Source organism: Phyllopteryx taeniolatus, chromosome 9 (genome assembly GCF_024500385.1).
Source record: "Phyllopteryx taeniolatus isolate TA_2022b chromosome 9, UOR_Ptae_1.2, whole genome shotgun sequence".
Taxonomy (NCBI): Eukaryota; Metazoa; Chordata; class Actinopteri; order Syngnathiformes; family Syngnathidae; genus Phyllopteryx; species Phyllopteryx taeniolatus.
In genome coordinates, this window is record NC_084510.1 from 4,255,864 (window position 1) to 4,282,461 (window position 26,598).

At 41.6% G+C, this 26,598-nt stretch overlaps 1 long non-coding RNA gene across 1 annotated transcript in view; it reads left to right on the forward strand.

Annotated features, from left to right (window-relative positions):
• Window positions 1–25,139, forward strand: part of LOC133484058 (uncharacterized) — a 43,591-nt gene extending 18,452 nt beyond the window's left edge. The window contains exon 2 of the long non-coding RNA XR_009790283.1: window positions 14,464–25,139. This is a non-coding gene — a long non-coding RNA (uncharacterized LOC133484058). The remainder of the gene's footprint in view (window positions 1–14,463) is intronic.
• The last annotated feature ends 1,459 nt before the right edge of the window (window positions 25,140–26,598 follow it).

A 26,598-nucleotide genomic window follows, 5' to 3' on the forward strand; every position in this document is an offset into this window, starting at 1 on the left:
TCTTTGCAATGTTAATTTCTTTGGTCAGCTGGTTTCTAGCTCGATTATACAGGGCCCTGTCCCCACTCTGATATGCGTCCTCCTTAGCTTGGCGAAGCTGCTTAAGTTTAGCAGTGAACCACGGCTTATTGTTGTTGAATGTGCGAAATGATTTTGTTGGAACACAGACCTCTTCACAGAAACTGATATAGGATGTAACAGTGTCCGTATATTCATCCAGGCTGCCAGCTGAGTTTTCAAAGACACTCCAGTCTGTGCAGTCTAAGCAGCTTTGAAGTTCCATCTTGGCTTCATTTGTCCACTTTTTGACTGTTTTCACTGTAGGCTTCGCACATTTAAGTTCTTGCCTGTACGTCGGTATTAAGTGAATTAAGCAGTGATCAGACGAGCCCAAGGCTGCACGAGGTATAGCACGGTATGCGTTTTTTACCGTGGTGTAGCAGTGGTCTAAAGTATTATTTTCCCTGGTAGGACAGTCGATGTGCTGCTTGTATTTAGGGAGTTCGTGGTTGAGTTTAGCTTTGTTAAAGTCCCCAAGAATAATGAGGGGTGAGTCGGGGTGTTTTTTTTCAATTTCGTTGACTTTATCGGCGAGCGTTAGCAATGCGGCGTTCGTGTTAGCTTGAGGCGGAATATAGACGCCAGCGAAAATGAATGATGCGAACTCACGTGGCGAGTAGAATGGTTTACAATTTAAGAATAGCGACTCCAAATGCGGGCTGCAGTGTGTGCTGATCACCGTGACGTCCGTACACCATTTTTCGTTGATATAGAGGCATATCCCACCGCCCTTTGTTTTCCCCGATGATTCCATGTCGCGGTCCGCTCGATGAATGTGGAAACCGGGAAGCATAATGCCGGCATCGGGTACAGCGTCGCAAAGCCAGGTCTCCGTGAAGCACATGGCCGCGGAACGTCCGAAGTCTTTACGTGTCTTTAACAGAAGATGAAGCTCGTCCATTTTGTTGGGTAGGGAGCGTACATTCGCGAGGTGGATCGACGGGAACGCCAATCTGTGTCCTCTCTTGCGGAGTTTCACCTGAATGCCGGCTCGCTTCCCTCTGTGGCGCCGCTTCCGTCTCCATGCGCCGAAAACCGCGGACGCCGCTCCGGTGAGTAACTCTGGGAAAAAACTGAGCGGATATTCGAAAGTTGGTGACAGAAAGTCTGGAGTAGACTCCTTGATGGTTAGCAGGTCTCCCCTTGTGTAAGTGAGTCGTGTAAGGTCTCCAAAGACGGACGAAAAACACAAAAACAAAGACAATACTAGAGAGCGCGTTACCGAGGCGACCACACTGGTAGGCGCCATCTTGCCATTGTTCTACTTTCTTTGTATTTATAGATTACTTTGGTCGTTCCCAACATCTGGTGAAAATGTCAGGTCAATAGCACCTTGGTGAGGTGTTAAATACTTATTTCAGCTGCTGTATCTCCACAGGGATATGAAAGACTTATTGCCAGCTATAGAAAACGCTTCATTTCAATAGTTGCTGCTGAGGATGGCCCAGCCATTCGTTAGGTTTAGGGGGCCTTTACTTTTTCACACAGGGCCAGGTAACTTTGAATATATATATATTTTTCTTAATAAGTGAAATCACCATTTAAAATCAACATTTTAAAATCCGTCCATCCATCCATCCATTTTCTGAGCTGCTTCTCCTCACTAGTGTCGCGGGCGTACTGGAGCCTATCCCAGCTCTCATCGGGCAGGAGGCGGGGTACACCCTGAACTGGTTGCCAGCCAATCACAGGGCACATACAAACAAACAACCATTCGCAGTCACACCTACGGGGAATTTAGAGTCTCCAATTAATGGATGTTTTTTGGATGTGGGAGGAAACCGGAGTGCCCGGAGAAAACCCACGCAGGCACAGGGAGAACATGCAAACTCCACACAGGCAGGGCCGGGGATTGAACCCGGGTCCTCAGAAGTGTGAGGCTGATGCTCTAACCCAATCGGCCACCGCCCATTTGTAAATCACTTGGGTTATATTTGTTTGATATTTACATTTGATGATCATTTGATGAAAAATAAAAGTGGGGAAACTATGCAAAAATGCAAGAATTTCAGAAGGGGACCAATACTTCTTCATGGCACTATATATAAATGGTGCACAAATCCTCTGGCTTTTAAAAATAGTTTGCCCCTATTCTGCACCTCCATATGTCTCTGACACCACTGCTCTCACCTTTCGGAGCACATTCTTCAGGCTTTGTCTTTCACACTCCTTTTGTTTCAGTTAATTTGTCCAACCAGCTGGGGTGATAAATCTCTCAGCTTTGATAACCCTTCATCTGAATCTCTTTCATTGTTACCCTCTCACAGTTCGCAGTTCATTGCCTTACAAAATCATTATCATTCAGCAAAAGTATCTCCAACAGAGGAGCTCAATTTTGGCCAGACAGGGGTATAGCATGATTTAGACTTTGTAATCCCTATGCTCCCTGCCTGGCCCTTGTAAAACCTTATTCCCTCAGGGTCACTTTCTGGTTGTTATTGATGCACCTAAAGTCCATCACAGGTTTGCATCAATGGCTTTCTTTGGTCTTGATCATGCTCTGCAGGGGGCAAAGGTGATAGCTTTTGAAGAAAACTACAAAAAGTTAATTTAGCAGAGCCCTCGGGGAAGTAAAGGCCAATTTCGGAATTACTGTATGCGTTCCCATTATTAAGATGAAAGCATTTTAAACTGTATGACAGAGTCAGATTGATCCCATTATATGTACAAACTTTGTTTCGTTTCACATTTTAAGCTATAGGAAACCTATCCATCAGTGAATCATATTTGGTCACACAGTTGTGGTATTCCATTGGGTTCATGTCACTGTAGCTGTTTCCACCAAGCTGTATACAACTTTTGAAGGGTCCCAAAATATCTGACCGGGACCATCACAATTTTTAGAGGCAGTCGACAGTATGCTTGTAGAAAGTTGATTGGTCGACATAGAACTGTCCTCATTCACTTTACAATGAATGATCACATAAGAATAAAAGCAAAATACCATAAAAAATTTAATATATTGACACATTACATGATGATGATTTAGCACATCTGCCTCCCAGTTCTTAGGTCCCGGGTTCAAATCCGGCCTCCCTGTGTGGAGTTTGCATTTTCTTCCCATGCCTGCGTGGGTTTTCTCCGGGTACTCCAGTTTCCTCCCACGTTCCATAAACATGCATCAGAGGTTAATTGAAGACTCTAAATTGACCGTAGGTGAGAATCTGAGTGCAATTTAAAAAAAAAATTCTATGTGCTCTGAGATTGGCTGGCAACTAGTTCAGGCACTCTAAATTGCCCGTAGGTGTGAATGTGAGTGCGAATGGTTGTTTGTTTGTATGTGCCCTGCGATTGGCTGGCAACCAGTTCAGGGTGTACCCCGCCTCCTGCCCGATGATAGCTGGGATAGGCTCCAGCACGCCCGTGACCCTAGTGAGGAGAAGCGGCTCAGAAAATGGATGGATGGATAGTTCAGGGTGTATACAACTTTTGAAGGGTCCCAAAAATATGCCTCTCGTCAGCTGGGATAGGCGCAAGCACACCCGCGACCTTCGTGAGGATAAATGGCTCAGAGAATGGATGGATGGATGGATGGATTACATGATGGCTTTATTAGAATCTCATACTACTTAAGTAGCTGACACTGTTACGGTTTACAAACTAAGCAGAGTAAATGTGAATAATATTATAATGTAGAACATGTGTTGTCACCAGTTGTCAAATAGAGACCCGCATTCTTCTATTGTTGCTAAGACGCGACCCACTTTTACAGACGTTAGGAACAATAACATGTATTTTTAAAAATAGTCTTTGGCAAGATATGTATATCAGATTTTTAAATATAACTACTCTTGCGTACATGTTAAAAGTGGCTTTCAGAGCTTCTTATTTAAAAACTCAGGAAGTCCTTAACTGCATGTACAAAAATGTATACTGTATCTTGGCACTGATCTCTTCTTTTTAGAAAAGTGCAACATCAATAGTTTGTCATCTTTTTAGGAAATGAAAGCAAATGTAACAGTTTTAGCAGTCTGAATTATCCATCCATTTTCCATACCGCATATCCTCACTTGTGTGGATTGAACTGGTCGCCAGCCAATCGCAGGCCACATAAACAAACAACCATTCACACTCACATTCACACCTACGGGCAATTTACATACATGCAAATCATTTGCCTTTCAGTGAAATTCACCGTTTTGAACTTAAAATAGGCCATTTACGTGAATCGTATCGATACAATTAGTTTTTCCTGGTAGGGGGGGGGTAGCTGACATCATAGGCTGTTTTGTACTCCTTGAACGCTGGCATCTAGATCCATTTCACACATCCACCAGCCACACACAGATGTCATTTCAAATATTACTCCGCGGCGGACTAATATGCGGCCTGAGGTTCCGCCTGTGTGCTCGTGCTGGTTTAGGTAAGTCACAGGAGTTGACGAGACCAGACAAAAAACATCCGGCGCTTCTGCTGTTAAGAAGTAACGGTAATTTTACTCCGTTACAATGATCAAAATGTTGCTCGCTACTTTTATTTATCATTTATTGCTTATTCATCAACTATTTCGTACACGAGACTACGACTTCGACTTCCACATCGGGCGCTGTTTGCGCCAATCCAGTTTAAGCACGAGTGACATTTAAGTCTAGTTCACCAATTGACACAAGAAAGTCACAAGACCTCACACAACGTCTTCCATTGGGCTTCCCGGGCATAGGTATTAACACGAGATAAGCCTGCTCCGCTGATCGTCGTGCGTATGTGGCGGCCGTGTTGGGAAGGTCGTCGTTACCATGAAGGCAATGGCGCGCTACTCGTGTTTACATTTAGACAAACAAAAACAACAGCTTTCATGTATTATAGTATTTGTCTGGCACTGTCTGCCCAAATGTGGATATTTCAGCTCATTTATAATTTGAGAAAACTCCCTAAAGGTAAATTGCAGATGTTTTTTGGGAGTTTTGACTGTGCATAAACACACACACTCAGGCATGCACGCTCACAACAACGTCAGAATTTGCACATTCACATTTTATTTTGTAATTTTTTTAAATTGATGTTCATGCTGTGGTAAAAAACTATAAAAAACAGAAGTTACTCACTAGTTACTCAGTACTTGAGTAATAAGTTCACCTTGTACTTTTTACTCTTCCTCAAGTAATTTTTTGGGGGACTACTTTTTACTTTTATTTGAGTCACATTATTCAAAAGTAGGAGTACTCTTACTTGAGGACAATATTTGGCTACTCTACCCACCTCTGGAGCGGACATCCTCTATTGCTACTCTTAGGTTTAAGCAACATTTTTGCTCATCAGATCAGCCCGTGTCGTATTTGTTGCACTGGTCTTTTGTATTTTCGCGTTGAGGTGTTGCGGGTCGTGGTCCTGGTTGTGGTCCCAGCAGAACTGCGAAGCACACGTAACATCGGCAACAAGAGTTAATCCACTAGTACATCTTGTTTTAAGTTAGGAAACACGCCTACAATTATCTAATTAGTTTAGGAATGCCATACATCCAGCCATTTTCTGAGCCGCTTCTCCTCACTAGGGTCGCGGGCGCGCTGGAGCCTATCCCAGCTATCATCGGGCAGGAGGCAGGGTACACCCCGAACTGGTTGCCAGCCAATCGCAGGGCACATACAAACAAACAACCATTCGCACTCACATTCACACCTACGGGCAATTTAGAGTTGTCAATTAACCTACCATGCATGTTTTTGGGATGTGGGAGGAAACCAGAGTGCCTGCAGAAAACCCACGCAGGCACGGGGAGAACATGCAAACTCCACACAGGCGGGGCCGGGGATTGAACCCCGGACCTCAGAACTGTGAGGCAGACGCTCTAACCAGTCGTTCACCGTGCCGCCTCGTTTAGGAATGTTAACGTCAAATGTCAAATAAGCGACGGAGCAATGTTAAGGATTATGTCACAACACAGAATGAACTAACTTCAAATTCAAAAATCGCCAATAAAAATTGAAAAATATTGTATTTAATATTTTCCGGCGGCACGGTGGACGACTGGTTAGAGCGTCAGCCTCACAGTTCTGAGGACCCGGGTTCAATCCCCGGCCCCGCCTGTGTGGAGTTTGCATGTTCTCCCCGTGCCTGCGTGGGTTTTCTCCGGGCACTCCGGTTTCCTCCCACATCCCAAAAACATGCATTAATTGGAGACTCTAAATTGCCCGTAGGTGTGACTGCGAATGGTTGTTTGTTTGTATGTGCCTTGCGATTGACTGGCAACCAGTTGAGGGTCTACCCCGCCTCCTTCCCGATGATAGCTGGGATAGGCTCCAGCACGCCCGCGACCCTAGAGAGGAGAAGCGGCTCAGAAAATGGATGGATGGATGGATATTTTCCTGGAGGATGCATTTGGGATTAAGCCTTTGAAGTATGTAATATTGAAAAATGAAGTGAAACAGACAATGATTGTAGTCAATTCTTTTCCAGAATGAGTGCTTCAAGAGGAGGATGCTATTCATGTGGCAGAGCTTGAAGCAGGCATCAGGTGCAGGTGGAGATGGGCCTGGCTCAAATTGGAGGCCAAAACAAAAAAAGCAAATTTACAACCCCAATTCCAATGAAGTTGGGATGTTGTGTTAAACATAAATAAAAACAGAATACAATGATTTGCAAATCATGTTCAACCTATATTTAACTGAATACACTACAAAGACAAGATATTTAATTTTCAAACTGATAAACTTTGTTGTTTTTAGCAAATAATCATTAACTTAGAATTTTATGGCTGCAACACATTCCAAAAAAGCTGGGACAGGTGGCAAAAAAGACTGAGAAAGTTGAGGAATGCTCATCAAACACCTGTTTGGAACATCCCACAGGTGAACAGGCTAATTGGGAACAGGTGGGTGCCATGATTGGGTATAAAAGGAGCTTCCATGAATTGCTCAGTCATTCACAAGCAAAGATGGGGCGAGGTTCACCTCTTTGTGAACAAGTGGGTGAGAAAATACTCAAACAGTTTAAGGACAATGTTCCTCAATGTACAATTACAAGGAATTTAGGGATTTCATCATCTACAGTCCATAATATTATCAAAAGGTTCAGAGAATCTGGAGAAATCACTGCATGTAAGCGGCAAGGCCGAAAATCAACATTGATTGCCCGTGACTTTCGATCCCTCAGACGGCACTGCATCAAAAACCAACATCAATCTGTAATGGATATCAGCACATGGGCTCAAGAACACTTCAGAAAACCAATGTCAGTAAGTATAGTTACGCTACATCCGTAAGTGAAAATTGAAACTCTACTATGCAAAGCAAAAGCCATTTATCAACAACACCCAGAAACGCCGCCGGCTTCTCTGGGCCCGAGCTCATCTAAGATGGACTGATGCAAAGTGGAAAAGCGTTCTGTGGTTCGACGAGTCCACATTTCGAATTGTTTTTGGAAATTGTGGACGTCGTGTCCTCCGGGCCAAAGAGGAAAAGAACCATTCGGACTGTTATGGACGCAAAGTTCTAAAGCCAGCATCTGTGATGGTATGGGGCTGTGTTAGTGCCAATGGCATGGGTAACTTACACATATGTGAAGGCACCATTAATGCTAAAAGGTACATACAGGTATTCGAGAAACATATGCCGCCATCGAAGCAAGTCTAGTGCCCGCACTCTTTTACTACGAAGCCACACTGTTGTAACACGTGCAGAATGTGGTTTGGCATTGTCTTGCTGAAATAAGCAGGGGCGTTCATGGAAAATATGTTGCTTGGATGGCAGCATATGTTTCTCCAAAACCTGTATGTACCTGTTAGCATTAATGGTGACTTCACAGATGTGTAAGTTACCCATGCCATTGGCACTAACACAGCCCCACAAAGAGGTGAACCTCGGCCCCTTTGCTTGTGAATGACTGAGCAGTTCAGGGAAGCTCCTTTTATACCTAATCATGGCACCCATCTGTTCCCAATTAGCCTGTTCACCTGTGGGATGTTCCAAGCAGGTGTTTTATGAGTGTTTCTCAACTTTCTCAGTCATTTTTGCCACCTGTCCCAGCTTTTTTGGGACATGTTGCAGCCATAAAATTAAATGTTATTGATTATTTGCTAAAAACAATAAAGTTGATCAGTTTGAACATTAAATATCTTGTCTTTGTAGTGTGTTCAATTAGTTTGAACATGATTTGCAAATCATTGTATTTTCCATCCATCCATTTTCTGAGCCGCTTCTCCTCACTAGGGTCGCGGGCGTGCTGGAGCCTATCCCAGCTGTCATCGGGCAGGAGGCGGGGTACACCCTGAACTGGTTGCCAGCCAATCGCAGGGCACATAGAAACAAACAACCATTCACACTCACAGTCATGCCTACGGGCAATTTAGAGTCTCCAATTAAAGCATGTTTTTGGGATGTGGGAGGAAACCGGAGTACCCTGAGAAAACCCACGCAGGCACGGGGAGAACATGCAAACTCCACACAGGCGGGGACGGGGATTGAATCCCGCACCTCAGAACTGCCGCCATCATTGTATTCTGTTTTTATTTATGTTTAACACAACGCCCCAAATTCATTGGAATTGGGGTTGTAGAATATATTACAAATATGAAATAGAGCATATTAGTCTACAACAGTCTTGGCTTTACCCTAGCTTTCTGTCCAATGTCAGCTGGGATTGGGAAAAGCTCACTGACCCAAATGAGGACAACCATTTATATGAATGGCATACAAAACAAGCAAACCAAAAAATTCTAAAAGACAAGAAGTTTGTCATTTCGTACAAAGACTGTCTAAAACCACAAATCTAATTTACTCATGGATTGTTTAAAATGAAATCCTTTTCATGGAAAAATACATAGTGTTTTTAACTCATATGAGTGGCACATGAGGCATATTTGCAGACTGTTGTGGAGCACTGAGTTGTGAATTAAGTTTGTTAGGTGGATTATTTTATTTATGTTTGGCCGCATTGTTCCTGAACAAGAGTTGATATTTATTTGTGGCGTTATTACATGCTAATAATTCTTGGATCATTATGGGCTTTTGAACAGTGAGTATTGAACACGTTTTGGGCCGACACAGGTGTATGTGTTTTTTGTGCTTGTGTGTGTGTGTATCTCTGCGTGTGTAAGAGAGATGGTGGGAGAGGGGGTTGGGGGTTATCGTGAGTAGGTAGCACAAAGCCCAAGCCTGTGGAGAAGACAGAATGCTCCTGTTTGTTAAAAGTCAATAGGTTCTTTGTTCGTCCTGCATGGAAGAGAGCTCACCTCACACACACTGAGACTCCACCAGACTTCACGGTATACCTGAACCGCCAGATCATCTATGTCTTCTGTTCCAGCACACATTTACCAACATATCACTGTCTGTTAACCTCTTCTTTCCAGTGCACATATTTCATTCTTTATATCTGTATACATTTGTGTATACCTCTCTGTTTCCTTCGCTCTTATCTAGATTGTAATGGTCCCTGGGTGGGAGGGTTTGTTTCATTTGAAATCTGGACAGAGGATGTTTTGTTTTAAACAAGGGAGTTGAAGACAGCCCAAAGGAGAGGGGAAACATGAGGGGAGGGTTTATGAGGGGGCGGGTATAAGAATGTAACAGTTTCAGGTTTTGTAAAGTTACCTGAAACAGGTTCAGAAGACTTTATAGAGAAACTGTGGACTGCATCAATAAGAAAAAAAGGAGACAGGGTCAAGAGGAAATTAGAAGTTTTCTTTAAAAGTATCCAGCCTCATAATGAGACTGAGAAAAGATTCATGCTGAAACAACAAACGTCGCCTGTAAGTAAAACAGAATGTGCAGGTATCGCTTTATGTTTTTGAAATTATCATTATTCATCTGGAAAATGCTCCTGGATTTCAAGTGTACTCCATTCATTTGACAAAGTGCAAATATTATTGATGGTGGCAGAGTAAATATTCCCACTGTTGGCTTAGTTAACAGACCAGCGAGAGTACTTCATTTCAATTAATAAGTTGAGCGCTGGAGATTTTGTAATGGCTGATTCACATCAGCACAATTCATACTCACGTAGAATAGTTCAATTTGGTGTGTGCGTGTGCATGATTGCGTGCGTGCGTCCCTATGGCAGGCGTAGTATTAAATAATGAATAGCAATAGATTAAAGTTTGGGACATTAGTGCTGTTGACATTGAAATCAGCATTATTGGATTCTGTCACTCAGACTCCAAAGAGACAGCTTATGCTGTCCTGCATCACAAATACAAATACCGGATGGACTGTGAATGCAAAAGACTAAGACTATGTCAATATTTCTACTCAGTTGATGAATATCAACTTGCAGTAATGCTCAAGTTTGGAGTGCAAAACCATCTTAATTCAGATTTCATAGTGCACATGTTGTAGTTATTATGCAATGTGTATTTCGACACCTTTAAAAAAATAAACTAGTGATCATTGAGGCTGCAATTGTTCAAGGGTCACAATTGTGATTATTTGCTCTCAAGTGGCACATTTTGGATATGCATCATGGTCAGAGGTGGGTTGAGTAACCAAATATACGCGAGAGTACAATATTACAGTAGTAATTGTTATGCAATAAGAGTACTGTTACTTTAGAATAATAGGAGTCAAGTTCAAGTACAAGTCTCAAGAGTACAAGTAGTCTTCTAAATACTTACTTGGGTAAGAGTAAGAAAGTACTCAGTGAAAAGAAATCCTTAAGTACTGAGTAACTGCTGAGTAACTTAAATCAGAGCATGAAAGTCAAATAAAATAAAAATAACGACATCAAACATGAATGTGAAAATTCAAATATTGCTGAACAATATCGCTTAATCTAAAATAATACAAGCTTTAAATAATACAAGCTTTAAAAAAAATGAATTAAGGCAAATTCAGCTCCAACAAATGTTCTTATAATATTTTGTTTCCACTTCTTAAACAGCACAAAGGCTCACCAGGCAGAGATTACAAAACCAAGAAAAAGGCAAAAGTGGATATAAAAGGTCTGCACACCCCTGTTCAAATGCCAGGTTTTCATATGATGTAAAATAATTTAAACCAATATAATCATTTAAAAACTTTTTATCTACCTTTAATGTGACCTAATGTAGAATTTGCCCAACGCAGTTGATTATTTATTTTTTTAAATCATTTTTACAGAGGAGGTGAAAATAACTACAATAATCTGGTTGCACGACGGTGCACACCCTCTTGAAACTGGCATGTGGCTGTGTTCAGGAATAAACAATCACATTCAAACTCGAGATCGGTTTCGAGTGTTACAGTACTACTTAGCACACTGCATTTTCCAAGTTGCTTGCCCAACACAGATTTGTAGATACATGTAGGCTGCTTTGGCTGCCTCTTTCTCTCTAGTTCCCCCTCTGTGCATTGACTTATCAAGTTTTAGCCAATTAATAATACAGAAGGTCTGCAGACTGTTGTTTTCCTGTGCTGTATCTCTCTGCATGCCTGTGATATAGGCCGCAAGTAAAAACACAGCACAACACGACTAAAGTGAGGCTTTGGATTGAGTATTTAGGGAGTTGTAGATGTTTGGATGATACTCAGGAGACAAGAGGGACAGCAGTGTTGTATGTCTAAGTACTGTTGTAAATCCTCTGCAGGGCCTTGTAAGCTGTCAGACAAGCTGGGGCTGTTAAAAGAAAAGCACTGCACACTCATAGTGTGCAAACATAGTGTAAGTTTACTCCTGCTACCACTGCACTACCGTCTCGCTGCTGTGTTTTATGGCTTTCTATTCCTATGTGATTTACTCTGGGATGTCACATAGGGTCTAAAGCCATTGGGTACAGAGTGGGAAGTCTTCACACAAATGACGAGTTGAATATATGGGGTTTCAGGTTTTAAAAAAAAGCGAAGGAAGAGGTTTAATAACATACTGTATGCAGTATGTGGACTGTACTGCAACTGTACTGCATACAGTTGTAAAACATGCATGTTCTGGGGCATTTTTGTCACTGCTCGTGGCCTGTCCAAAGCCGACCTCACCTCATTGCCCACATGCAAACAGACTGAAGCTTCTTTCTGTTCCTAAAGTCACATGCATGCACATAATGCACACACCTTGTATTTGTTCTCTGCCTGTGTGTTTGTCATCCACTCTCCTCCACACGCATTGGGTACATTCCCCAGCCAGGCTTGCTGGTGCTGCTGACTCAGGTTGGTATTTAATGAAGCTCTCAGTTTCACTTTGTGTCTTCTAATCTCTGTGCCCGTTCGGGATTTGCTGGTTGCACACTCATAAAAACTGTTTATGCTGGGAGTTTAGTGAGCCTTAACACTCCCTGTGGCTGTTTGTGCGCAGAAACAAAGAGACACACAATAAATGGAGTGCATGTAAAAATGTTAAGCAATGTATTCTATGAATAAAAAAAATAATGAATTTCCTCTTTGTTAAATTACAGCGTTAAATCAACCAGTGCCACAATTACTCAGTGGACTGTGTATATATGTCAAAGTATGGAAACTGTCCAATGTATTAAACCCCACTAACTTGCTCTGCATTGCGTTTTTTTGTGTACGGCTCAGATAGTGCTCTGTTCAGCTGTCCGCTCCATTTTGACTGGATCAATTTTCATATTAGGAAGTTAAATTTAAAGCACATTTGACCATACATAAGCACATTGGTAATGGATATCATTTATGTGGTGACTTCTCTAAACTCAAAGACAAATTACACATAGTTCGGGAAGGTCAATAGTCTGTTTACTTAAAAGTAACTCCATCCCAGACAGAAAAACTGCAGTAAAACTTGCTATCCATTTGAATGAATGAATATTAAATGGTTTAAAAACAAACTGCCTTTTGTCAATGAAGCCAACATGCATATGATAAAACCTTTATTAACTTTACAGGGAATATTTTAGGTAAGTGTAAAGTTAAGTGAACCACTTAAAGCAGGGGTGTCAAACTCAAATTCACAGTGGGCCAAAATTTAAAATTGGGACAACGTCGCGGGCCAAACACAATATTTAATGAAAAATCACTGCGATGTGCATTTTTCCCTTTTCTGCAGAAATGTAGCGTTAAAGTTTATCATATGACAACAAACTTACATTTTGCTTAAACACTCAATCTGGAATAAACAAACTTTAATATTATAAAAAAAAAAAAAATCAAATCAAATTTGTGATAAAAGACATCAGTGGTATTTGTTTGGGGTTTTGTATTTAAAAAGATAACATGAATTCCTCTGTCTCTCCATCTTCTATTTATCTATCTCCAAGTACCTTTCTTTCTGATGTAAATCTTTTTCAAAGGCCAACAACAAAACAACCCCCAAAAAATAAGAATGTCCTTCAATAAAAATCCAAACTTCAAGCTATTAACAGTCCCTGCCTAGGACTTGATAAAGGGCTTTAAAAAACAAAACAATTCAATTATGATATTTTCTTTGTTACAGCCACGTTGCGCCGCACATGACAAACAGGTTTGTCTTTTACTTTAGCGAACAGATAATCTGCCTCCCACCTGTCTTGGAAAACCGTTTTCCATCTTTTGTTTGGCCATTTTTGGGAAGGACAAGTGTAAATTTGCTCGAGGAGATGAGGAGCATAGTTGCTAACGACTGCAACAGAAAGGGAAGGGGCGCTCGCCGGTCTAGAGTGATGGGCCAACACATTTGGGATTTGTAATATGAGTGGCGCATGTACAATATACTGGCGGGCCAGCTCCAATACACATTTGATATGGTCTTGCGAGCCAAATATAATTACAACGTGGGCCAAATTTGGCCCCCGGGCCTTGGTTTGACATGTATGACTTAAAGGGACAATATTTCAAACTGCTAGCAATATTTTAATGTCCCCGCTCCCACCCCTGCCATCAACACCCAGTTCACAAAAATGGGACAACAAAATCGAACCATCAAGTTTGTCACGCTCGCCTGCCTGCCTCAGAGTGCACCTCGGTCTGCTGCAAGCTCGTCGACGGCCCTCTGGAATTGACCTGGAGGAAGGGACCGCTGTGTCCCACTCACCTGCGGCCTTCCTCAACTGCGAGCAGCCAACGTTGCATGAAATGTTACTGGTTTGATGTTATATTTATTTAGGATGTACAATAAATTAAGAATGTAAGAGAGGTGATCAACTTACCTGACGAATCGGTGAAATCCGTAACATACACAGAGGTTTTCCAAGCTCAGCCATGCAGCCATCTGTGTATAAGACACACACCACCTTTATATATATTTACTTTGATTTGAAGTGGAGAGTCAATTCCTTCTTTTTAACTTTTTTTGCTAACCGGACTTTACTATTCTCGCCAAATAACTATAATAGTCTCCATTTGTGAGAGGCTGCCGGTGTCGCTGAAATAGCCTGAGGACATCCATCCCGTGCTATTGTTTTCTTCCATTTCCCTGAGGTGGCCATATATTCATTTGTTTCCAGCAAGAATTGGGAAGCATTCACGATACACTATATATCCTAGCATATTGCCCCATGATACCGAAATGTTTTAATGTCATATTTTCTTCTTTCTTCCCATCTCCCATCCCTCTTCTGAACAGGTCTACGTGACAGCAGCAAATTAGTGTGGAGATGCCCCTCACCTGTGTCTGCTTTTGTGGCCTAAACAGCTTCTGCAACAGACAGAAGGTCAAGAAAAAGCAACAGTTAAAGGAAGATCAAAGTGAGAAGGTAGCACAATGGAAGGATCAGGAGACATACGTGTGACACGAATTACTAACCTTGCCAGACTGCGATATAATGGCTGTATATATTTTAACGGGAAACAGTCTTTTTAGAATGTAAATGTTTTTATAGACCATGGTTTGCTTTCTCACTTATTCCAAACTGAAATGGTGACGAGGTGCCAACTTTAATACTTGCTTCCTATACTGCCTGAACCAGCAACTCCAAAGGTATTGTGAGCCCCATTGCTCAATATGCTACGAGTTTTAAAATGAACACCCCATTATCCTTTCTTGTTTTTTAATTATTCTTATTTTGTATTTTGTGAGGGGAAAGAAAAAATGCTTTTCCCATTTGGGACCATTCCTTTCTTGTATTTCCCAGTGCACTTTATGGTGACGTGAAGTCAGTTGGCTCCAGAAATCCATTATTTCATTATGTCACACCTCTCAGTGATGCCCCATTGATCTTTTCTTGTCCTTAATCACCATTCCACACTGAATTGGAACCAAAGCCAAACAGAACACAGCACTTATGCATCTACCCGTTGATGTCCCTTCAACTTAGTGAAAATTCCAACTTAGTGAGAAACTCGACAGCCATTTCCAAAGTCACCCGTGGTGCGCTAGAGCCCATCTTGCTTTTCACACTGAGCTGGGCACGATCGAAAGTTGAGCAGCTGTCCAATCAGCAGCGTCACTCAAGTGTAAAGATAGGAGTCAGGGGTCAGAATGAGGAACAGGGTTTGTGAGAATTCCCTCCACAGACATCAGAGCATCCTGCCCTCATTAATAGACAGACAAGTAATTACAAACACACAAAAAAACACTGCAGACCCTTGATTAATGCCCTCCAGTGGGAGTGTCTGCCCATAAATGCCACCACAGTGCATATTTAGCTATCACCTGTTTGAATGTGTGTTTAGAGTGTTTATGTGTGCATCTTGGCTGTAACAATAGACTTTCAGGCCTGAAATAAGTGGATAAGATATCCATTCAGGCAATGTAGCGCTGCCTTTTCAAAATTCACATTAAGATCCAAAGACAAAATGCACAGACATGCACACACACACACACACACATTCCTAGGTCTCATTAGTGTTTGTGATTATGCATCACACGTCCAGTCAGGCAGTGGAGATGTAATTAACCTTTTCCAGCAGGAAACAGATGCCTGGATGTCACACACACACGCCCGCTGTCAGGGAAACAAAGCCAACGTCACGGTGTCACGGAAACAAAGTCCTAAAAAGCGATGCCTGGCACTTCGTGATAATCCCCTTTTGCATATTACATTTTGGGTTTAGAGAACAGATCAGTGCTGCCATCTCCTCCCAGCATTTACCCTTTCTGGCTATCTTTAAGACTACTAAAATATACACAGCAAAAACTCAAATCTTAGTGCATTTACAGTATCTTATTTTGAGTGAAAACACTTGTTTTTCTACATTTTCAGCAAGACAAAAACACTTTTAAGATGCAACTTATTTTAAGAATCATCCATCCATCTATTTCCGTTTATCAAAGGTCAGGTCGCAGGGGCAAGCAGCTTTAGCAGGGAAGTCCAGACTTTCCTCGCCTCAGCCACTTCAAATTAGCCATTGAAACTAGTATGACTTGACTTGATAAGATTCTTCAAATAAGCGCTTGTAACTTAAAACAAAATTTCCGAAGAGTCTTAAAATAAGTACAGTAAGATGTTTTCACTATAAATAAGATAAATGCACTCCTTAAGATTTGCATTTTTGCAGCGTGGACAGCCGTTATGGTGCTAATGTATGATTCTGCATGACTGTGAATATTCTCATTCAAGCAGGTTATTTCATTTTCAGGGCATTGAACCGATCGCAATTGGACTGTTCTGGTTGTCTCGGGAGACCTTTCGCGTCTCATGTTGTGTTATGCGGCACGGTGGCGGACTGGTTAGAGGGTCTACCTCACAGTTCTGAGGAGCTGGGTTCAATCCCCGGTCCCGCCTCTGTGGAGTCTGCATGTTCTCCCCGTGCCTGCGTGGGTTTTCTCCGGGCACTCCGGTTTCCTCCCACATCCCAAAAACATGCATGGTAGGTTAATTGATAACTCTAAATTGCCCGTAGGTGTGAATGTGAGTGTGAATGGTTGTTTGTTTGTATGTGCCCTGCAATTGGCTGGCAACCAGTTCAGGGTGTACACCGCCTCCTGCCCAATGATAGCTGGGATAGGCTCCAGCACGCCCGCGAACCTAGTGAGGAGAAGCGGCTCAGAAAATGGATGGATGGATGTTGTGTTATAACAGTGTTTCTCAACTGGTGGGTTGGGACCCAAAAGTGGGTCGCTGACCCATAATGGGTGAGTAGCAGACAGGTAGTAAAAAAATGACGTGGGGTCCTCAACGGTACCGACGTATGTTTCAAGGTTACGAATACCAGTCAATTAACTCATTTCTGCAGTGCCGTAAAAATATATGGTCACATGGCACAAGACAGGAGCCTCAAGTACTTGCTGTTCTTCATTGGATTCTTTTATATTTATCAAGTGTTTTTCAAATAAATAGCTAATATAACCATGACTTTACTACTGTGTCCGTGTAGATTAGTTATTGATGACACCACACGGTCGATTTAAATACATATTCTGTACGTACGCAAAAAAACGAGGACACCCTGTCCAGTGAAATATTCAAGTGTAGCCCAAGTCGGACTTGAATTTTATTTGGAAAATAACTATTTTGACAGTTATCTGTGAGAAAAGGTATTAGTTTGGGTAAGGGACATTCCCAAAAAGAAGAGATCAGTGCCAAAGTCAGTGAAAATTTGTGGCTGTATTTTGTGCTGAGTTAATTTTACGGTAATCATTTTTGCACAAGTTGTTATGCTCATCCTCTTTTCTTAATAAGGTGCTCTGAAAGGTACTTTGAACATGTAACGTGTTGTTATGTTGACAAAATATGATATGTGTTTTCAACGGCTGTTTAGATCATGGTCTTTATTTTTCTTCAGTTCTGTAGAAGTGCGTCGCGACTTGATGACAATGGGAAATGCGGCTCGCAACACTTGAGAACCACTGTCTTAAGGCTTCTTTATACTCGTGCGGGCGGCGACCGTGCTGACGCAACTGCGGCTATCCTGCACGCAGTTTGCCTTTATACTCGACCGCAACCCACACACGCTGTTTTGAAAATGTACTGCAGTTCTCCTCCAAGTCGGGGGTTATCGCTAGAGCTGGTATTGACTAGGACACCACAGGGTGGAGTTTCCTCTGCATTTTATAGCCAATTCCGGTAGCCGTTTTTACTTTCCGGAACAAGGAACAAAGCAACAATAATGGTGACCCTGGAACAGTGCCTGCTAGAGCAAATTGGCCTAGATGACCACATGATGCATTTAATTATATTGCAGAATCGATCAAGAAGGCGGTGGCGTAGGTGGTACTGTATGTACGGCTGAGTAGCTGATTACGTCATCTCAGCATGTGACTAAAACAGACCAATGACAAGAGATGATCTCCGCCACATTCTGCGCGCGGCGACTATTTGTGCCGTGTGCACGTCAAGTGTCGCATAGGGGCCGTGCGGCCCATTGCGTCTCTCATGTGATGCAATGCGAGCGCAGGAGCATAAAGAGACCTTTAGCCTGCGCGGATGAGATGTGAAACATCTACTAAGACAACCAGAACAGTCCAGTTGTGATCGATTCAAAGCCTTGAGAAGGTTTCTGCATAAATTTGCAGATTGTCTGTTTACTAATACTCTCACTACAAGCCTTGAAATTCAAGAAAGTTGTAGCCATTTCACAGTGTCGAACACTTATTATGATTCACAAAGTTCCAACGCTGCTCTAATGAGAGAGCGGGTGAGGGTATTGGATGGAAAAACGATAGGAGAGGAAAACAGAAAAGATGAGAGGGAGGAATAAATACGGAAGAGGGGGTCAAACTCTAGGCGGAGCAGTCATGCTAATTGGCTACAGTTGATAACTTTCTAAGGCGGGGGTTTGTGTGTGGTGGGGGTGATAATAGGGTTAGGAGTGGGATGGCAATGGAAAGAACAGCCTGATCTGTCAGCATTACATTCGTTTAATGCTCTCTCCATTTCACCTCATTAATGAGAGAAATGTTCGCTTCAGTAATGGTGAATGACTTAAAATTGGTAACGATGCACTGCTCACACACACACACACACGTGCGGGCACGGCATGGGGTATATTTTCTCCTACACTTTTATGGATCAGAGCAATGCTCAGGGATTATAATTCAAGGACAAAAAAAGATAAAAATAGAAGGGTGGTGTACGACTTCTGCAATGGTGGGATGGAAGGAGGGATGGTTGGAGGAGGTGTGTATGTGTGGGAGGAAGGTTACAGTGAAAATGAGTCCTGTCGCTTTAGATTTGGGTCAAGAAAGGGGGGAGAAGAAGGAAGAGGCAAATATTACAGACGGTGGGGAGATTCATCACTTGCGTCACCCTGCGTCTCTCCCTCCTCTCCTTTGAAACTTCATCACTTTCTTTTCTTTTTCACACACACACACGCAACATGCACACGCACACACCTACCACAGGAAGACGATGAGGTATTAGTGTGGGGGGGGGGGGGGGGAGGCTACAACAGAAAAGGAGCAGCAGCAGGGGGGAAAAAACGTCCATGAGAGAATTTTTAATGGGAGAGAGACCAAACCTCAGCTAAGTTACATCTTATTGTAATATTTATATATGCAATTTCATCCCTGGATTGTTGCTGCATGTGTGAATTTATAAGTGCTAATTTCAGTTCGACTGGAGCTCTAATGATAGCGCATGTGTTTAACTTTAAAATACTGTGTGCGATAATTTGGGGCTATGAAAATGTTAGCGCTTTTCGTCAGGGAGAGGAATCTTGAAGCCATGGTTATTAATGCTGCATGATACAGCTCAGCCTTCCTTCCTGAGTGCCCTCATGCGCATCAGCCTGTGATTGCTACACCGCACTAATTCATATCGGTCCTGTTTTTCTAATGAAGATGATGGTCTCACTCAGGCCAATTAATAGGACTTAGAAGCAGAGCACTGACAGACTGGTGATAGAGTCATAAGGGAAGAGCCAACACTGCACTTGGTTTTTCCACCAGTCCCCAAGCAGCAGCAGGGAAGAAAGCAAGAGGGCAGATTAAAAGGAACTGAAGAATAGAGGAACTATATTTAATAGGCAATGTGGATGGTTTTGCCCAGGACATCTGTCAGGGCAAAAAGATTTCACGAGAATTTATGTTTTAAGTAATCATGCCTCAAATTAAGCTTTGCATTTGTACTGCACTATATTTAAAATATGCATTGTGTTCCAACAAAATGCCCAGCCCCAGTTATTATCCTACAAACAGTACTTAACTTTGCTATGTATTTTTAATGACCCTATACTGTACTCTATTTGCGCACCTCCACCGCACGCAGTCAATAATGGCGGCCTGTGCGACACCCGACACAAGTATTACCGTAGACAACATTTACAGTACATATTCATAGACCCCACATTGAGTACTGAATCTTCCGTTGACATCGCAGCCGTATGGCTGTGGCAAAGTAAAGTGATCTGTGAAGATGCCTTGTTCATTTCTTGGTTTGAGATGCATCAACAGTTTTACTTTCAAAGCCACAACTCATGAGAACCATAACTTTTTATTGTATTTGGCCATTCTAACACCATTTTACATGTATAATTTGCGGATTTTGTGGCAAATACGAATGCCACGTCCAATATGGCAAAATGTGCTGACATATCGGACGGAAAGGGCCACCCTGTTCAAGGCAGTGTCTATGTATATATTTGCATTTTACAGCTGTAATGTGCACACACAGACAATGCGCTAAGGTTCACGTTTAAGTGCAAGTAATAAAATGATGATGCATACAGGAGCTAACTGTGTTTTTGGATTTCTGCAGGTAGATAATTTTAGTTCTGGTTTTTATTTCATAAATGAGAGGAGGGGTCATTTAAACATTTAGTAGCTTCAACCCAGTGTCTTTTCCCCCCGGACTTGCAAGTATTTTTGTTGCACACAGAAATGTAAAAAAAAAATTATGCGCACCTTGCATAATGTTAAGTAAGGCCTGTTGCAGATTAGGTTGGCCATAAATCAAACAAAATTACACCATTGTTTGTTAATATTTTTGTTTTCGTGCTGTATAACACAATAATAGTTTTTCTTAACACAAAAATAGCTACTATGATGAAAAAAAAATGCAAACAAATGTTTATTTGTAGAGATACGAGCCAGTGGGGGGTGGGGGGTGTCCACGGCCCCCTATGGCCCACCCATAGTCACAATATAAAACATACTTTTGTTAACAATTCCACCTTGGCAGAGGTCCATGCTCGGCTGAAAGTGTGTTTGCTAAAACATACTACATTACAATTAGCTGGTTGTCCTCTGATTTGCCTTATGAAATAATGGAAAAGTCTGTTTAAATAGTTTGTTCACGGATCAAACTATTACAGTAGCATTTTAACACAAATTGGCTGTCATATTAGGGTAGGATTTAAATGGTATTGTAAACACAAAATAGACAATAAATACTTAATCGTCAAAGACAATATGTGTCACAGATGTGAATGCTTTGAATGTAATGTCCATTCACACAACATCCAGGATATTTTTACTTACTGTTCTTGCATTTTTTTCTATTTTCTCATCTTTTCCCTGACAATATTGTTTTAAATTTCACATTTTACCATGTCAATATTTGACATTAGATGTTCTATGGTAATACAAAAGAACACTATTTTGTATATACAACCCCAATTCCAATGAAGTTGGGACATTGTGTTAAACATAAATAAAAACAGAATACAATGATTTGCAAATCATGTTCAACCTATATTTAATTGAATACACTACAAAGACAAGATATTTAATGTTCAAACTGATAAACATTATTGTTTTTAGCAAATAATCATTAATTAATAGAATTTTATGGCTGTCATAAAATCATTGTATTCTGTTTTTCTGTTCTGTGAACGACTGGTTAGAGCGTCTGCCTCACAGTTCTGAAGACCGGGGTTCAATCCCAGCCCCGCCTGTATGGAGTTTGCTTGTTCTCCCCGTGCCTGCGTGGGTTTTCTCCGGGCACTCCGGTTTCCTCCCACATCCCAAAAACATGCGTGGTAGGTTAATTGACAACTCTAAATTGCCCTTAGGTGAGAATGCGACTGCGAATGGTTGTTTGTTTGTATGTGCCCTGCGATTGGCAGGCAACCAGTTCAGGGTGTACCCCGCCTCCTGCCCGATGATAGCTGGGATGGGCTCCAGTACGCCCGCGACCCGAGTGAGGAGAAGCGGCTAAAAAAATGGATGGATGGATGGACAATGTCCCAACTTCATTGGAATTTGGGTTGTAATATGTATGTGAATAGAGTGCCTTGATTTTTGTACACAATCCTCCTAACATTTCATAATAACAGGCTTGTAATGGTCAAGCTAAATCAATCTTTAACATAGAGCTTGTGTCAAACTGGTGGCCCGGGGGCCAGATATGGCCCGCCACATCATTTTATGTGGCCCACGAAAGCAAATCGTGTGTCGACTTCATCTTTCTTGTGAAAATGCCAAAATTGCAAATTGTCTTCACTTGTATAACATTGAGATATTCAAAGCATTTTATGTACCAATCCCCATTTTAAAATAGATTTAATAATAGTTGAACAAACATTTTTATTGGCTTCTGATTTCTAAACTATTTATCCATCAATTTGTTGTATACAGTGTATGCAATTATATGAGGCGATAATTTATATGGCTTCACAGTCGTAACGGCCCTCCGAGGGAAGCCATCACTACAATGTGGCCCGCGACAAAAATGAGTTTGACAACCCTCACATAGAGGAAGAGAAAGATTAGTGGAGTAGTGAGGAGCGATCTCAATCCTAGTGGAGAAAGGCCTGTGTCCATGTCAGCTTTATTTGATCTCCAATTTGTGCCTGTGTGCAGACATCAAACACCAGTACGCAAACACCACTAATCGGACAGTGCTAACCAGCTTAAAGAGAGATCAGAGAGCCAGCAACACACACAAGCACATGCTGATTGGTCACACCAGGCATCCTATGTCAAGGTCTGTCGAGTAGACCTTTAGCGGTGTGATTTGGAAAATAAAACTGCCACTGTTAAATAATGTCTCCCTTCTCGAGATGAAAACAAGGTGGAGTACAGATGAGATACAAGTATGCTGTGCCAACCTTGGGTGTGTTCCAGCCTCATTACCAGCCCTCACTCTTTCCCAACTAATTTTATCGTGATTCGTGTTTGCCTGCCAGCTTCCAAATAGTCTTAGTGATGGAAAAGCGATCCTGACACTTTCAAGAGATTGGATGGATGCTTGAGAGTCCTGAAATTAAGATGAGCTATAAAGTGCTGTAAAAGTTGCACCTGGTAATTTACCATGGTGACTGTTCCGAAAGGCACGGAGACACAGCTGACAGTCAGGATCTCAGAAATTCTGGAGTGAAATTTTGGAACCAGTGTTTCATTTTCAGTAAAATATTGAAGTAACCACTAGCTGCTTTTCCAGAAAAACGTTGGACCAAATTATTTCGTATACTAATTTTAGTTGGAATCTTTACTTTTGGATGACTGAAGGTCAAACGAGAGGCACAATGAGACATTTTGAATAGTAGCTTCGATAACTATTCAATTCAACTTCTACAAGTGCTCACAAGCTGTCAGATTTCTCATGCAGTGAACATTCTCATTTTTATCTGCAATCTTTCAAGAGGAAAGAAATGGTTTTCTGTTAAGCTGTACACAACTGGAGAGAAAGAAACTTTTGCAGTTGTCTAGGAGCTGTAAACAGATCTGTTTCACGCATGTAATGTCAGCTCACCATCATCAATAGGAGATAAAACTAGATAACCCCTTCACCTCCTTTGCATTTCTCCCTCTGTCCTATCCCAATCCAGTGTAACCAATCCGACCCCCCCCCCCACCCCACCGCCACACACACACATACACAGACATCCAGTGAATGTGGTCGATACCAGAGCAGGTATTGAGCAGTGGCTGTGGTCTAAATGAGACATTGATTTCTCAGGGGTTGTTAGCCCCCTGTAAACCAAAGTGTCTACTCATTCCTTAAAGACCACTTCACCAATCATTCATTGATGTAGCACGTGCGCACATGCTTTAAACACCATTTGATTTTGTTGTGCACAAAAACAATACTCTGCAATACAGGCTGATAGTAGTCATTAAGACAAGTTCAATGGGGACACTAATGAGCTGATTGTCTGAGCACTTCATTCTCTTCTAAAACAAGCAAGCAAAGCCATCATTTGAACACAAAAGTTGACCAATACTTGAGTTAGTCCACAGAAACGTTATTTCCCCAAAAAAAGAAAATAGTGCCAACCAGTTGAATATTGTACTGCTTGGACAGTAGCTATACATTGAAATGCATTCACTCAGAGCAGGTTCTGAACATGAACAGGACCTAATAATTTCTCTAAACAAACAAATACACTCTTCAATAGATTCAATGTATGACTGAACCCCAAACATTTCGATGTTATACCGAGAGCACAAACATATATGTATTACTCCTTTCATTTTCTACTTCATTTCCTATTTATTAATAAACTGTGACTTTTGCGCTCAATACAGGGGAATGAGATGCATAGAAGAGGTGTTTGACACCATGAAACAGTGAGATACATAAACAGGAGGTCAGAGAGTGTCACAGTGGGACATAGGGTGGAAAGAAATACAAATACACAGCATCGGAAGGGTTGACTGGCATTGACAAGCTTTTACTTTGTTCAGGAAATCCACCAATCAGCTGACTGTCATTGACAAGTTCTTGGTGTGTTAAAAAAAATACACCAATCAGTGTGTCAGAGTGTGAGTGTGTGAGTGTGAGGGGTGTGTTTAAAATGCAATGTATGTCAAGAGTCATAGGGATTACCTTTTGCTGCAAAGCCTCACTAAAGAGACACTTGCCTTAAAGCAAGTATGTGCTGTTGCCAGACCACACACACACACACACACACACTCACACTCACACAACACATACAATGCATGCACACACACACGCACAAAAAGTGGATTTTCATCCAGCCAAGCAAAAACCGATGCCCATATAGAGGCAGCTTCAGACAAATCCATTTGAGATTTCAGAGAATAACAAAATAGGACCAAGTGCTTCTGCTGAAATCTTTCTTTTGTTTCTTTGGATTATTTCACCTTGTTTTCCATAACAATAAAGTCTAGCCCCCCAACCACACTAACATGTCACTAACATATTTTGTTGTTGTTGTCAATTCTGTTTTGATTGTCTATGCTTGTGTGCATCTTAAAATGCATCTATGAATAAATAATGTGCATAACCACTGATTGAGAAAGCCATATTGCCAGAAAGCCATGATGAAATGATAATGTAATATCTGTCCCAGTTCTGAATGAAAGCCTGCCAACTTCATTCTTTCCTGTGAAATGATTCCTCAGTTAAATGAAACCGCAAGCTCCGCTGCTGCACCTTCTATTGCCTGATAACATTCCATGTATGTTTTCCACTGCTGTGCATATTTTAATAAAACATAATGTCTCTTTCTATGCATCTGTGTGCTGTGTGTTTGTTAGAAGACAGGGAATTCACATCTCATCTCACAGGCTGATGTTTGGAGTATAAAAAGATACATCACTTGGAGGCTATAAGAGTGATGCAGAGCACGCCTCCCCTCCCTTCCTCCTCCTCCTCACCCAACGCAGGCTGATTAAACTGATAAACTGCACCAAAATATAGGGGAGAAGGAGATGTAAATAATGAAATAGGAGAGTGTTAAACTGAAAGTCTGTGGGAGAGGTGAGATGAGAGATGGAGAGGGGGCGGGGGCAGAGACACAGCACAGAAATAGATGAATACAATCACCATCTTCATATATTATAGGCAATATGTTTAGTATCACTTGCTTTATTCCATTAATTCTTTATTATTGTGAGCTTTCAAACTCTGTCCTCACACTGAACCATGGTGTCAAACAAAACAAACACACGTTTAAATGCTTTATTAGGAGCTGTACCATCATGTGGCTTTGATATGTTCTCATTACCATATCAACACTGAGCTGGCCATCTGATGGGATACAGTAACCCAGGCAACCATGTCTGGATGGTCAATTATGGGTACTGGAGGCACAAATCGAGTCTCCCAGACTTCATTTTTAATCTGTCAACTCTCACAAGAGTCACCATGTGCATCTCAAACATTTGCACCCACAGTGAAATCAAAGATTTGTTGTGCAAGTGCGTTGCTGAATGTCAAAAGCATTTTGTTCATACAGTATGTGAACTTCGGTAGATATTTTTACCCCAAAATACTGTATCTTGTAAGTTGCTTTTCAAAGAAATGTTACGACATTGGAACCTCTAAAGGCAAAACAGTTTTTCCATTAGGAGAAAATGCAAATATGGGAAAAAATGATAAATTATACACATAATTTAAAACACTTCTTACAGTCATTCAAATGTTAAAAAAAAGAAAAAAAAGAAACACGTTAACCATGATAATATTAAAACTTAAAAAAATAGTAGAAGTGTTACAGCTGTGCAACACAGGCTGGTCCAAAAGGCACGGCACAGAGCATCATAAGAATAAACTAGTCCTTTAAATAGGCGGCACGGTGATGACTGGTTAGAGTGTCAGCCTTACAGTTCTGAGGACCCGGGTTCAATCCCCGGCCCCGCCTGTGTGGAGTTTGCATGTTCTCCCCGTGCCTGCGTGGGTTTTCTCCGGGAACTCCGGTTTCCTCCCACATCCCAAAAACATGCATTAATTGGAGACTCTAAATTGCCCGTAGGTGTGACTGTGAGTGCAAATGGTTGTTTGTTTGGTTGTCCTTTAATACAGAAAGTAGGTTAATACAGAAGTACAAAGTAGCAAGTCCAAAGTAGCACAAAAAAAAAAAAAAGGCTAGGCTATAGCTGATATCAACGGGTAAAAGGATAGAATTACTCACGAGGAAAAATGCTGTAACTGGACAAAGCAAAGGAACAAATTGGCAAAGAGCAGAAAGG